This window comes from Perognathus longimembris, chromosome 19 (assembly GCF_023159225.1).
Source record: "Perognathus longimembris pacificus isolate PPM17 chromosome 19, ASM2315922v1, whole genome shotgun sequence".
In the NCBI taxonomy this organism is placed as follows: domain Eukaryota; kingdom Metazoa; phylum Chordata; class Mammalia; order Rodentia; family Heteromyidae; genus Perognathus; species Perognathus longimembris.
Window position 1 is genome coordinate 4,892,364 of NC_063179.1, and position 12,181 is coordinate 4,904,544.

Here is a 12,181-nt window from a genome sequence, read left to right on the forward strand (position 1 = left end):
CTCCTGCAGAATTAGTGTCAACACTAAGAGGGGCATCACGTCAAGCCAGTGACAGGAAGCATTTTGAGAGCCATCCACAGGGGAACATAGAGCAGTTGAGGGCGCTCCGTGAACTCACGGGTTCAGAAAACAAGCGCAGTCACCTCAGCAAAGAATCAAAAGCAATATAAAACGATGTGCCTTGAAACCCATCCAGGGGCATTTTGTGGCTGAAATGCCAAAGTGTCCCTCAATATTTCCCTACCACCTACATCCAGTACTGACAACTGGAAAGATGTGACTGAGTGAGGCTCCAGAAGGATCTATCCTGACCATCAAAATGTGGCTGCTCCCTGGAGCCCTGAGCTTGTTAACAGGTTCAATTGGACACACTCTGACAGCAGATCTGGGATGGAACCAAGCACATGTGTGTCTAAACAGCAGTGAGTGGATCACTTAGGCAGCAGGATGCTGTCAAGACCTCTCTATCTCTATCTGTCCTTAACTTGGGGTTGTTTCTAGTCACGTCGTGCAGTTACTTCCGCATGCTTGGCTTGGAACTCTAATGGTGTTTGTGACAATGGACTGGGAGCATGGTGGCCATGACAGGGTGGGGCCTGGAGGGGTCCCACTGGGCTTCCTGCAGATGAGGAAATCCTGCGGTTCCCATCCACATCCTTCGCACACAGTAAAATTGTGCACACCCCTCTGAGAAGGTTAGCATCCATAGAATGGTGTCCTCTCAGCCAAGCTAAAACTACATTTCCCAGAGTTCCCTTCACTAAGTGACCCCTGGACACAGGGGTGTTCTGCATACGATTCCTAATGTGAACAGGAGGAATCAGTTGTATCTCCTGAGGGGCGCAGTGTGGTTTGTGCTGGCCCTGAGGACCGCGCACACCCTCCCGCTGACATGCCCCCCGGCCCCCATGACTGTGTAGAGTATCACTCCTTCCTGCAGCTCTCTTGGTGGGGCTGGCAGTAGGTGACTGAACACTCTCCTTGGGGCTCAACATTGAAAAGAACATCAAGAATCCCAGTCATCGAGATAAACAACATTTCAAAGTAGATTTCGACTCAAAATTAACGGGAAAATATTGTAAACAAATCGTCCGATTACTATGCAAACAGGATGAGTGTTGGGTTGAACTGTTGGAGCCTACAGCCGGAGGCAAACGCATGCGCTGGGAGACCTTCTCCTTCCAGCCACCCCGCATCCGGGGACAGGCACACGTGCGTGCACGCGTGCACACACACACACACCCCACACCAGCTGCCTGCTTCTCGCACAGGTCACCCACAGCCGTCGGTGGAAGCGATGAGAAGCACCTTCAAGCGCCACTTTGTTTCCTGAGGTCCCTTTGGAGTCCAGTTTGCGCACACCCCCATCTTCCTCTCATGGCCCCCCCCAGCAGTCCTTCTGGCCCACCAGTAGCTCATTCTCACTCAGCTCACGCTGACGGCTCCCACCGTGCCTGTACCTACAACACCTCTTCTAACAGTCCCCAAATAACCTTCCTACTCCATGTTAACTGTGATTTTTTTTTTGCTTGCTGCTGTGTAGAGATCCGATCATGGTAATTGAGCTAGAATATTCCAATAGCGTGTGAAACAAGTTGGGGAGAGGAAGGTAAAAGAATAAAGTGGGATGCCTGCGGATTGCTCCCTGCTGGTGAGGGCCATCACGTTGACGGAGCGAAATTGCAGGGTGTGTTAGCAGTGAAACCCATGGCTAGTACTTAACAGAGAACAGATAACTAGGCTCCCCATCCCCCGAGTGGGGCCATGTTGTTCCCCTTCAGGTAACATTTGGTTTTGTTTTTTTAGTTTTTTGTTTTTTTTTTTGGCCAGTCCTGGGCCTTGGACTCAGGGCCTGAGCACTGTCCCTGGCTTCTTCCCGCTCAAGGCTAGCACTCTGCCACTTGAGCCACAGCGCCGCTTCTGGCCATTTTCTGTATATGTGGTGCTGGGGAATCGAACCTAGGGCCTCATGTATCCGAGGCAGGCACTCTTGCCACTAGGCTATATCCCCAGCCCTTGTTTTTTTTTTAATTAAGTAACTTTTATTATTTTTATTCAAGTTGGGTAGTTCATTCTCAACATAGTGTCTAGTGAGTACCACTGCTGCATTTGTTCGCCCATTGTGCATTTCTGTGCCCCTCCTTACCCCCACAAAGACAGATAAATGAACAAACAAGACAGAAAAGATAAAAGCTCTTGCTTTTATTTCCTGGAGTTCCTTTTGATAAGTATTATTTTATATGGTCTGAGGGACAGGCGCATTGCGCCTTTGTGTTCGTTCCCTAAGAGTAGCTTCCTTTGGTTTCAATGTGTGTGAATGCCTGGAGTCCAATATAATTTATCATGTCCCAAAGTATTTAAATCTAGCTTCTGCATATGAGAGAAAACATGCACCATTTGTCCAAGCTTGGCTTACGCCACTAACATGCTCAAGCCCATAATCCTCAGACTCAGGAGTCTGAGATCTGAGAATCATTGTTTGAAGCCAGCCCAGGCAGGAAAGTCCCTGAGGCTACCGCCAATTAGCTACCACAAAATCTCAAAAGTGGAGATATGGCTCAAGTGTTAAAGGGAGAAAAAATAACTGAGGGTTCTGGGTAGCCCCAGAACTGGCACAAGGGAAGAGTGAGGAGATAGGAGAACAGATCACCAAGTACATCACTCAGCTAGGCACCCGTGGTTCCTGCCTGTAATCCTAATTATTTGTGTAGCTGAGATCTAAGAATCACAATTTGTAGTCAGCCCAGGCACAAAAAAGTATGTGAGGGTATTATCCGTATCTAACCAATAAAAAGCTGAAAGTGGAGGTGTGGCTCAAGTGGTGGAGCACCAGTCTCAAGCAGAAAAAAAACTAAGGGAGAGAGTAAGGCTCAAGCCCTTAGGCTGTACTGGCGCACACTTCCCCCTCCCCCAAGACAAGATATACAAGCCATTAACAGTGGATGGATAGAAAAGGGAGTTAGAATTTCGAAACAGATACCTTACACTTGCTAGGCATGCCAGGGATTTACCTGAGATTTAAAGAGATCAATTTCCATTGTAACTGGTGGGCTAAGATGGCTGATTTCTCATGTAATGCCCGTGTCTTGGATTTAAGCACAGAGCTGAATGACCACAGGGCTAGGATTTCACTGATTACAATACAGAGGCAAGTGACTGTATGGACTGCGAAGCTGATGCTACCCAAGCAGGCTTTGGTGAGAACGTCTGGCTCAGATGAAGTTTTGTATGGGAGTAGTTGAACAGGCAAGGAAGCCAAGTGGTAAATGTACAGGTTATCTGCTTAAAAGTAGGTAACTATACCTGGGAAAGATTCCAGTCCACCCCTATGTCCTACCCATTCTGCCCACTGGCTCCTAATTAGACACCAGTACAAGTCACTTTACTACCCACCAGGGGTTTAATTGTCCTAGGTCAGAAAGTCAGTTCAAAGGGGGACCCTGCCTTGTCCCCATCCAGGGGCAGGGTACCCTAGGAATGTCCAAGCCCAGAGGAACCAGGGACTAGTCCCTGAGCAAGTGGAGGAAGTGGGTCCCCGGGTCTCAGTCTGCCTCTTTCTCTTCACTTTCCTCCTCACTTTCACAATACTGTCTGCGGTTGGTGTTAACGAAGAGGTCAGAATCATCTTCAGAGCCCGATTCTTCCCCCGAGGTCTGAGGCTCAGCTGGGAGCTCCGGCTGAGGCTGTCTGTTCCTGTTGTTCTGTTTCTCGGCCACTTCGGAGAAGGCTTCAGGCCGGAGTCCTTCCTTCGGCAGAGAGCGCAATGGTCCTTGCAGAGCACAAAGGCGATCTCGGCCTTCACCCTCTCTCCCTCTTCGATGGGGTCAACCATGAGAAAGTCTCCTCTCTCGATGCAGACGTCCCTGCGGTATTTGGAGGGCATGCTCACCAGGAAGCGCTGCCCCCGTGCCGTCTCCACCTCATGGAGATTGTTTCCTGGGGTCCTGAGGACCTTCACAATCTGCTGCTGGCCACAGGGCGCCACGGGTTCCCCCAGCGCCTCCTGCACCACGTGCTTCCTCCGGGTGACCCGAGACTTGCCGAGTCCTGGCCGGAGTGGGGAGGGAAGCCGAGACGGTCAACCGCTCAGGATGTCTTCGGACGGCGGACTCCGAAGCCGGGGCTGCTCTGAAGAGAAGCAGTCTCACGCGGAGGAAGGTCTCCGGCCGTCGGGTCCCGCGAAGACCGAGGCGAATCCCAGCCGAGCCCCCACTTCCTTCCCTTGGTCCGTCCCTCTAATCCTTCCCGGGGTGCGGGCGGACCAAGCCCGGGCCTAGCGTTCCGGGAGCCGGGCCGCGGAGGCCTTTGCCGCCGGGCCCCTCGGGAACCGCCGGCAGGCGGGCGGGCGGGCGGGCGGGCGGGCAGGCGGGCGGGCGGGTGGGCAGGCAAGCGCTCGGAGAGCGGCCGCAGCTCAGGACGGCCCGCGCGCTACTACCAAGCCGGCCGCCGGAAGCGCCCCATTTATACGCTCCACCTAGGGCGGGTCTTCGGGCGACCCGGAAGCGGAAGTCGAGGAACGTCCTAGGGCCCTGAGACCTGGGCGGGAGCGGCCGAGGAGCGGGAGCGGCCGTTCGGGGTGCGCCGGAGCTGCGGGGTGAGCCGGAAGGGGGCGCGGGAGACAATCACACCTGTCGCCGGACTTTGACACCTCCCGGTCGCCGGTTGCTCTCGGATGAGCACTGCTGATGCAGACAACCACGATAGCGGGTCCTCACAGCCAGCTCGTCTGGGATGGAGAAGGGCCGGCGGGCAATGCCTGAAGCGGGGACCCACCCGACGTCGAGTCCTGGGAGCGCAGAGGCCAGGAGAGCAAGCGACATCGGAGCTGTAAACAAGGGAAGGTCCCATACCAAGTCAGTCACCAGAGATGCCACGGCGAGATAGGAACCCGGACAGAGACTGCGAGCTAAGCCAGGTGCCAATGAGGGCAAATTAGATGACCGGCCTAGAAACACATTTGGCATTGATTGGCTAGACAGCAAGCATTTGCTATTGGTGATTGGAGGGTCTGACACTAAACACTTAAAGGTAAGACGAAGATTCTCAGTTCCTACAAAGTCATTTGCATCCATTATTCATCGCTGTGTCACAAATGGCATTAAAAAAAATTCAGCAGCATAAGCAATAAGCTTTTTTTAAAAAATTTCTCCTGGGTCAGGGACTCCCTGGGGACTCGCACAGGAAGTTCTGGTCCCTCACACAAAGCATCTATAGTCAACTCTGGGCCCAGCCGGCAGCCCTAGGTTCCTAAGCCCAAATTTTCGTGTGCTTAGGACTAATAGAATGGAATTTGAGCTCTTGATGCCTTTTAATCTTCACTGTTACATTATGAAATATAAATTACTATTATTTGCTACTAAGGTATCATTCCACAGGAACTGTAATGGCCAGAGTCTTCCTGTTTCTCTACCCTCACTGTTATTATGCCATAAGAATGACAATCCCACAGTCAGACTCAGCAACACAATTTATTTCTTTCTGTTAATAACCCCTACTTAAATGCTAGCTTCAAAATAACTTTGACCTTTTTCTAGAAACTATTCTTACGTCCAAAAAAAATATTTTTCATACATTTCCTGTCATTCTAATTTTCTTTTTGCTGTTCCCCAAGCTCCTGCTACTCAAGGTGGGGGAAAAAGCATTGCTTTCTAAATTGACAATCACTCTCAGTCCTAAATAACAATTCAGAAAAAAGAATAAGTTTACTGATGGCCTATGCACAGCTGAACTCTTTCCAAATTCACTGTGTGTGTATATATTCTGAAATACTTAAAGGGTAAATGTTTCAAACTCTAGTAGTGGGTCTAGAACCCACATTGCTAATCTGCATGCTAATACCTCTGCACTATTATATGTAGGATTATATTCTGTGAGATTTTTATTTTCTGAGAATCATAATGAGGTTATCATCTCATTTTGTACAGCAAAGTTACAGATAAGTGCAGGATTTGGTTTTTAAAAATGCAAGATTTGTAACCACTTCGAAATTCAGAGACTGCTGACTTGGCTAACTCAAAAGAATGTTAATTTCTTTCATTTTCTTCATGTAGATATTACTGTAGGCAAAACACAAATTATTTAGTGTAATAGAATCCCGTCTCCAGTTATAATAAATACAAGATAACTTTGTTTCTGCAACGCTGCTCTAATTGACTCGGATCAAACATTTTTCAGTGATGATGTGGTGGTATTAACTTTGGATGTTTTAAGAAATTGAACTAGAAATGCCATGTTAGGGGAAAAAATCTAACATGAGGGTGCATAGTTTCATCAATAATTTTATAGCAATCTTCTATTAAAATGTAAATCTATCCTTTAAGATAGAAGGAATGAGTTGATAAATTGAAAATTGGCACAAGGAGGTAAATAAGCACCACTGAGTCAGAAAAAAAATGTGATTGGGGAGAAAAATACTTTGCAAGTAAAATTCATCTTTAAAAAAAGGAGACTGTGTGGTGGTAATTGCACATGAATGTATAAAAAGAAGATACAGTTTTTTAAGACACAAAACCAGCAATTTAGTTGTTTCAGGTTGCAGGAATACACTGACATCTCAGTCGGAGTCCATTGCACAAACTCACTAAAACTTACCCAATCCCCTAGTGATGGGCAATCTGGGTTGCCTGTGGTTTAGGATCATTGTGAACGACACTACTGGAACAGTCTCATATGCATCTATTGGTGCAACATGGGCCTGTTACTATCGAGATTGTAATTGCTGGGGTGTAAAAATTCAGGTGTGTTTACCTGATGCATGAAGACTGCCAAGGAGTTTTCCAATGTAATCAAGTCCATGCCAATAAAGTGGGGGGGGGGGGGGCGGTGGTGACTGTATGTCATAAAGGGTGGGCATCCACAACCTCATCCAGCCCTTCCCATACTTCCTCTGCCAGGTCACCGCTCCACAGTCCAGACCTGAAATGCTCTGTTCTAAAACTTCTACATAGAGAAGTTTTAGGAAAAGAATTCTATTAGCCCAGACTTTCTATGTCCTGTTGAACTAGTTTTGAAATTAATCTATTACATATGGGGAGCCTGATGTCCCAAAGCATACAGATGGAAGGAAGAGAATTTCACTGCATTGAATTGGAATTTGATACTGTCATGAAAAAATGGCTCATCATTACATCCCACAAAAAAGTACCAGATCCTGTGAACCAGCACTCTTACTTGGAGAAATGGACACGTGTCAGGGTTGAAGACGTGCATGTAAAATGACTGCCGGCATCAATGCTCCAATGGAAAGTCCCATGAGGCTGCTGGTCTGTGTTGTAGGAATCAATAGAGAGGCAGAGGCGAGTACCTGAAAGTAAGGTAGGGGTCAGGGTGCAAGGGAGTCTTCAGGCCTAGGGAAGCAAAGCTAAGCCCATGTGGCAGAAGGTAGTGCCTTCAGAAATGAATGTGGCAAGTGTGGCTGAAATGAAGAACATTTGGATGATGGTTTCTGGGGAACAGATAAGGGCATACATACATAAAGATCATACAAAAGCTGAGAGGCCAACTTAACATTTACTTTTTTTTTTTTTTTTTTTTTTTTCCAGTCCTGGGCCTTGGACTCAGGTCCTGAGCACCATCCCTGGCTTCTTCCTACTCAAGGCTAGCACTCTGCCACCTGAGCCACAGCGCCCCCTTCTGGCCGTTTTCCATATATGTGGTGCTGGGGAATCGAACCCAGAGCTTCATGTGTAGGAGGCAAGCACTCTTGCCACTAGGCCATATTCCCAGCCCCAACATTTACATTTTTATTTCCAATAATAGCTAAGTCAATTCTATCGGACAAACCCTCACTAAAACAATTAAACAAAAACATTCACATTGCGTGAGAACTTGAAAGAGATGAGACAGAGAATGACACAGAATGCATTTTAAACAACTTAATAGTTGGAAACTTCCCAAGTCATGAAAGAGAGGTGGACATCCCAATTCAGGAAGGTCAAAAAAAAATCCCAATTAGGCCAAAGAGATCCTCTCCAAGACACATTATAATTAATCTTTCAGACGTCAAAGGCAAAGAGAGCATTTAAAAAGCAATAAGAACAAGACATCATGTCACATACAAGGGAATTCCCAATAAACTAACAGCAGAAACCATTCAAGCTGGGACAGAATAGGATCGTGTTTTATAGTACTGAAAGAAAAGTATACATCAGGAATGTTTTGCACAGTAAAACTATTCTTTAGAATGAAAGATAGTATTTCTCAGACAAGTAAAAACTGAAGAAGTTCATCACCAGCAGACATGACATACAAGAACAGCTTAAGGCCGTCCTATATCTAAAGGCAAAGGGGCATAACTATCAACATGAAATTTGTGAAAGTGTAAAACTCATCGATGGAACAGATACACAAATAAAAAAAGAAAGAAGTAAATCCAATCACTACATAAAACCAATCACACCATGATTAACAATAAGGAGGGCATAAGATGGGGGGAAATACATACAACTCAATCTGAAAACAAAGTCAACAAAATATCTCCACTAGGTTCTTACCTACTGATGGTAACCTTGAATGTAAATGGGTTAAATTTACCTATTAAAAGATAAAAAACTGATTTAATGAAAAATAAAATGCATCACTGTCCTGCGCACAGGAAACTCACCTCCGGACGACACAGACTGAAAAGGTACGGAAAAAGATATTCCATGCAAACAGAATTTTTTTTTAAAAAGCAGGAATGGGTATCTTCATATCAAATAAAATAGATACTAAGTCAAAAAAAACTGTTGAGCGATTAGAAATGATAAAATAAGGGCATTCGCAGGGAAATGTGTCAGATCTTGAATAAATAATGTTGAGCAAGACAAGCCTAGAACACAGAGAACAAAGGCACATGGTCTTCCTGATATGTGGTTGTTGGGGGTGGGGGTGAAACAGTAGAGATCATGTCTGTAAAATGACAAACTTCTTTTCAAGTGGTATTAATTTCCTTTGGCATACCCCGTGTGGTCACTGTATATGATTTTGGTACACTGGATATTGTATATGTGCTTATCTGAACTAGGGAAGGGAAAGCAAAATGAGGGAGGGTGTAACAAATAAGACAAGAAATGTACTCATTACCTTATTATGTAACTGTACCCCCTCTGTACATCACCTTGTCAATAAAATTTAATTTAAAAAATAAAATATTTTTTAAAAACTGTTGAAAGAGACAAAGTCATTATACAATGATAAAAGGATCAATCTAGCAACATGATACATTAACTCTAGATGCATGCAAAGCCAATACTGGATTCCTGAGACAGATAAAGGAAGTACTGTTATATGTAAAGGAAGATATAGACTCTAATAAAAAAAAATCTGTTGACTTCAAACGCCCATTTTCACCAATGGACAGATCACACAAAAATTCAACAAAGAAACATTGATAGTATAAATCAAATGGATCTTATAGACTCTATAGAAAATTTCACTCAACATAAAAGAAAGAAAATAACAGACCAATATCCATGAGAAACATAGATGTGAAAATTCCAACAAAATCCAAGCAAACTGAATTCAATAGGACAAAGAAAAATTACATGGTGAATCAAATGAGATTTCTCCCAGGGATTCAGGAATGGTTTGACATAGCAAATTCATATATATGCTATGTCACATCAACAGAATGATTAAAACAATATGACCATCTTAAGTTAATAAGTCTCTGAAAAAGCATTTGATAAAATTCAACATCTTTTCATAATTAAAACTCTCAATAAATAGGATAAAGTATACACAAAGAATATTAAGGCCATATGTGACAAACCCACAGCTAAAACAATGCTAAGTAAGGCAAAGTTGAGGCCCCTATACCTGAAACAAGATAAGACTGCCCACTATTACCACCTTAATGTATTCTGAAAGTCCTAGACAGAGCCAATAGACAGAGAAAGAAAGAAATACAAAACATTTCACTGAAAAGGAGAAAGACAAACTATCCTTGTTTGCAGATGACATATTTTATTTAGGAAAGCAAAAACACTCCATCAGAATATCATTGGGACTTATAAACCAATTCAGCAAAGTTTCAAGAACACAGGGACAACATACAAACCAGTAACATTTCTATACACCAGTGACAAACTAGCTGGAAAAAAAAAATCAAGAAAACAATCCATTTGCAACCACTACAAAAAATAAACGCAGTAATACATTTTACCTAGGAAGTAAAAGAGCTCCACTATGAAAACTATCAGCCACTAATGAAAGAAATGGAATATACCAAGAATTTTGAAAGTATCCCATGTTCGTGGGATAGAGTAATATTTTAAAATTCTCAACTACTTACAGCAACAAGCAAAACTATTTAAGTATGTTGCATGTGCACGTGTGTGTGCGTGTGTGTGTGTGAAGAGGAGAAGGAAGAGGAAGACGAGGGTTAAGGCATCATGGCTTGTGCAGAAGAGCTGGAACTGCAGAACGAGCACCTCTGACAAAAAGCCAGCTCCTGTGGAAGAAGCACCTGGCTCCCTCCTACTTAGAAAGCAGCTTTGATCAATAAGTCGTTATAAATAGGATGCCCAGTTGTGAGAAAAAATAACTTCTGTTTCGGAGGAAATGGCCCAGAGGAAGGCACCACTGTCCTCTCTGAGAGCCCGCTACCCCCCGCAGGGAAGGAATAGCCGCAGCCTGGGTTCCATCAGGGCAGGTTAGCTCTGCAGCAGGCAATCGGCTTACTACTGGAATACATCTGCCTTGAAAAGCCTGTGGAAGCAACGCTCTGAGACTTGTACTGTGCCTCATTTTCACTTAAACCTTTGCAAGTGAGCAATAACTATTAACGGATTTGTTCTCATGTAAATCCAATAGATGCAGCCGAACCCTCCAGGAACTCTGTCAACAGGTCTGCCTCGGCCCAATAACCTTTTATTACACTGTCTAGCATGCTCTTAAAAATACTTCATCGTAGAGAGTGGAACGGTGTGTGTGTGCCTGTGTTCACACTACGTTGAAAATGAACTATACAACTTGTGGGTGAGGACAGGAGAGAAAAACAGGGGCGAGGGCAGAGGAAGGGGTGACATTGCCCAAAAAGAAATGTACTCATTACATGACTTATGAAACTGTAAACCCTCTGTACAACACCTTTATTATAATAATAATAATTAAAATTAAAAAACAAAAGCTCTAGAGGCATCCGCTGCTCGAATAAAGGGACAGTTCTGCCGTGGTCTGGTGGACTTCTCGTGAAAACCTTCCCACTCCATAGGACAGCCATGGGCACCTCTGTTAACTGAACCCAGACCCCAGCAGACCCCGTTCTTGTTGGCACACCCAGCATCAGGGCTGGGTCTTTTCTGGCTACACTGACAGCCTGTAAAACTTCCATGAAGAAAGTAAAAAATAGTTTCTAGTTTGTCTGGAAAGAGTGCTCAGGAGATGTGTAGTGATGAAAGTTTTTACAGATAGCTCACCGTCGAGCAGATACAATGAATCCTGAAGCACCTGCTATAGAATGGGGCTGGGGCGGGGTGGGGGGGGTGGGGCGTTAAGACCTCAGGCCCAGCCACAATAGTGAAAGATTTCTACAGAGAGCAATCTCAAAGACAGAGTCTGCCTCTGTCTATTTTCTATCTCCTTCTCTAATGACACCAGAGTACCTCAGAACATAGAAAACCAAAACATTACTCACCTTATAAAACCAATTTGATTTTCTCTCCTGCATCTTTTGTTAATTTGTGTAGGAAATGCACATATGAGTAAAGAAATTTGATTTGAGACTTGGGCTTTCAAGATTCTGGGCTTTCCTGGTTCTGAGGCTTTGGGACTTTCATCCTAGGATCTTCAATTATATTTGAATATCACTGGAATTCTTTACCTCCATAAATCTCCTAAGAAAATTTCCGCAGTATGTCCTTTCCCATTATCTCTTATTTAAGGTTGAGATTACAGAATAATAGCTAGGCTTCAACTACCTCCAGCTGTATGGAAGCTACATCCTCCTCAATGAATTTATTGGCCTAGATCAGTGTATAGGCCTTCTCCCTCATTCATCTCCAGACCAGAACGCCTCTCTCTCTAAGTCCTCTTAATGTTGCCTCTCCCCCTTTCCCTGACCACCCTGATTGCTTCCCCTGATCTTTGTTGCTCAGCCACTTGAAGGCCACCTCCTCCGATGGAAAGTCTTCCTCACCTACGGCGCTCACTTTGTGCCCTGAAAACACAGGCTGGCGAGCCATACTCGACACGCTCACCT

At 44.9% G+C, this 12,181-nt stretch overlaps 1 pseudogene; it reads right to left on the reverse strand.

The window, feature by feature from the left end:
* Positions 1-3,542: 3,542 nt before the first annotated feature.
* On the reverse strand, positions 3,543-4,820 carry LOC125367543 (annotated as a pseudogene).
* Positions 4,821-12,181: the final 7,361 nt, after the last annotated feature.